Source organism: Dysidea avara, chromosome 7, assembly GCF_963678975.1.
Source record: "Dysidea avara chromosome 7, odDysAvar1.4, whole genome shotgun sequence".
NCBI lineage: Eukaryota > Metazoa > Porifera > Demospongiae > Dictyoceratida > Dysideidae > Dysidea > Dysidea avara.
In genome coordinates this window covers 15,515,460-15,518,613 of record NC_089278.1, presented here as the reverse complement: position 1 = coordinate 15,518,613, position 3,154 = coordinate 15,515,460, and the positions used below count along the sequence as shown (strand labels likewise).

Below are 3,154 nucleotides of genomic sequence, written 5' to 3'. Positions count from 1 at the left end.
CTGCTCTATTAGAGTATCTCGATCTTGGTATACTAAACATTTTGGAGGAGGGGTCAAGAGCCCCCTTTGACCATGCACCCTGATGGGTGCAGGATTATGGTGAGTACAGTAGGGAGAAAATCAACCAACACGAGTCAGTGTATACGAAACACTAAATTATAGTATATATTAGTAACTCACTGATGATAGGCAACCAGCTTGAGGAGTAAGACGTCATGATTGCTGCCGAGCGCACCTTATAAAGTCACGTGAGTCGGCTCACGTGCCTGTGCAAATCTGTACTAACGAGATTCCACATTGTTGCACCTTGTATTATGGTGCGCGTTAATTGGACTAAACCATGACAACAATTCAACAAGTAAGCAGTTAAGCTGTTGTTGTAGTGATGTGTTTTGTATGCTTGTCTGTTGTTTGTTTCTTTAAACCTTTATGGTGGAGACTAGTTGAGAGCCACCAAAGAAACTTGTACCACAAGACATGCACTTAGCTAGGCTAGTTAACAAAATTTCTGTGTACACTGTAGCTACAACTTTCCGAAGAGACTCGACTAGTCTGTCGTCACACAAAAGGCACACGTATTATGGTGTATGCCAAATCAAATAACAGGTAAGCTGTTACAGCATCTAACGTGTAACAATTGTGTTTTGGACAGAGGGCCAGTCTGCCAAATTATGAAGACAGAGGCAACTTACTGATCATGTTTGTAAGATGTCTTAAGAGTTGTGTATTTGTTTTGTAACTAACCATGTCCATGTTGTTGTTTTAGTTGTGTACTTGTTAGGTAGCTATGTGTGTTGTCTGTTTTGTGTGCTACTCTGGCAAGGAATAAATCATTCAATCAATCATAAACCAATCTCTTGCTAGACAGTTTTTTTTTTTTTGTTTTTTTTTTTTTTTTTGCTTGCTTTGCTTTTGTATTTGGGTTGGAAAAAAGGGTCTGGTGTAACTCCAATAGCCTTTTTGATCTTTTGATTGTTTGAAGGGTTGAAAACAAGAGTTTGGTTTTGTGGAGCGACAGCCCTCTGCGATAATCTTCCCTCAATTCAGTACAACTGTCGGAACATAGTGACATTATTGAAGTGTTGGGAAAACATTCATCCTCAAAATTTCCCTCTCCAAATTTGAATTTGAAGATTATGTTATAGATGACTGTTTGAAGAGATTGCTCATATTGCCATGTCCTGCTCATACAGATTTTTTTTTTTTAACTCCAGAGCCTCCCCAGACTGATTTTTAAATAGCATAAGCCTTGCCAGGGCTCAACATTTGCACAATGGTTTAAGTTGTGTTATGGCAGTTCTGGTTAATACTACAAGTTTTTCAGATGTATGAGGCTGATATCCAAAACTGTGAACCACCTCCTAGTGATGATGTACGTGTGTAGTTATGTGGGGTGTGTGAGTTGGGGGAGGGGGGTGTATGCTGTGTCTATCAATGTACTGTATCTATAGTGGCGATTTGACACCACATATAGTGTCAGTCATACTGTGGTGATTTATTTTATTATACATGCAGAGAATGATGGTGTTGCTAATAGACAGTGTCAGGTGTGTCTTCACTACAGCTATAGCTCAGGTACATAAAGTGGTATTGTAAAGTAGTTTAGCAGGTTTACTAGGATAGTGTCTGCCTGCAATTGTTTGTAGGATAGTGTCTGCAATTGTTTGCTTTAAACACTTTCTTAGTGGAAATAGTCAATCCTTCAGAAAAAAAAAATGGGGAGAAGCAACAAAACCTTTAGCTAAGAGATATGCTTAATTCTATTATCAAACAGTACAGTGGTACTGTTTATTAGGGATCCACCCTATAGTGCCGCACCCCCCTCCCTTCAAAAAAGCTTATACAGAGGATCCTAGAAATATCTTGCACGGCAAAAAGCACCTTTAAGGAACAGTTTTAGAACTAAATTTAACTGGTCTACTTTTTAGATGTGGTCCATTTGGAACGTGAGAAACACAAGTACCACTAATATTTAATGGCACCATGAAGTGTGGACAGGGTAAGAATGTGATTATTAAAACATTGACTATATTTTTAGTGGCGTATCTTTAGATGAAATGGATATACAAGAAGCAGACGGGGATGAGTAACAGTGTTATAAACGGACATTTTAACTTTTGCTTTTTATTTGCATAAAATCCATATATATAATTAACAATCTAACATTTGCTTCAATTAAATGACGCTGTACAGCAGCCACACATGCACGTCCTTGGATAATCTAAAAATATATTCTAATAGAGAAGTCATTTACTCTAATACAGCAGTCAGGAAATGCAATGCTATTAAGCAGATGAGTTAACAAAGCCATGTTCCAATGGAACTGTTAGTTTGCCATTTTTTTGTAGTCGAACACAACGACATTGGTCATGCTGTAAATGCCCCTTATGACTACAGTGTATGTATATCCTGACGAAGAAGGTGATCGGGTAGAGGCTTTGCACCAATCACTTCGAAAGAATCAGTACAATGTTCGCCACTAGAGTAGTACAAGACAGCCTAATAATGATTACTATTGTCAGTTTTCTGGGGGTGGTGACTTGTGTGTTACAAAATGTGTTGAACCACCTCTTGTGGTATGTACATCTGCTGCACCTGCTGATCAGCCTATTGGAGAGCTGACTGAAGAGACTATTGAAGATCAGCCTACTGGTGAGGAGTAACCTACTGCATCTACTTCGTCAGCAGATGGACTTGATCAGAATTTGGCTGCTAATAACTCCAAGGAGCCTCCAAGCTAGTTTCTCTCTCAATTGAGGAAAAAAAAAGAAGTTTGTGATTGTAAAAAAACTCAAGTACCAACTTTGGGCAAACACAAATCTTTTGCACACATACTGGCATAGTTAAAAACTTCTAAGAGAAATTTAGCTACTTTATTATAGTAAAGATTAATTGCTCTCCGACATGTTGAAAATGATTCTTTATATCTCTGCTCTTGCATCTAGTTTGAATAGAATTTATTACAAAATTTGGAATATAACCAACGGAACATAACATCAATGCACACTACATCGTGAACACTACAATATTATCTGTAGATAATCTGCAGTTTTATAACTTATGTTGTTTATTATAATTTTATGCTCCCGGCATGAATGTGGAAATGATAACTGGTCAACTATCAGTACCCTTATCTATATATTCTTGTATGGGT

The 3,154-nt window shown here is 37.8% G+C and overlaps 1 long non-coding RNA gene across 6 annotated transcripts; it reads left to right on the top strand.

Annotated features, from left to right (window-relative positions):
- Positions 1-2,180, top strand: LOC136260755 (uncharacterized). 6 transcript variants are annotated; one of them, XR_010703652.1, is made up of 7 exons: positions 1-99; positions 190-358; positions 524-606; positions 653-703; positions 1,516-1,575; positions 1,929-1,999; positions 2,053-2,180. It is a non-coding gene; the product is annotated as an uncharacterized lncRNA (long non-coding RNA). The 6 variants fall into 6 exon arrangements; XR_010703651.1 differs by having other exon boundaries at positions 7-133; XR_010703653.1 differs by having other exon boundaries at positions 85-99; positions 173-358.
- The last annotated feature ends 974 nt before the right edge of the window (positions 2,181-3,154 follow it).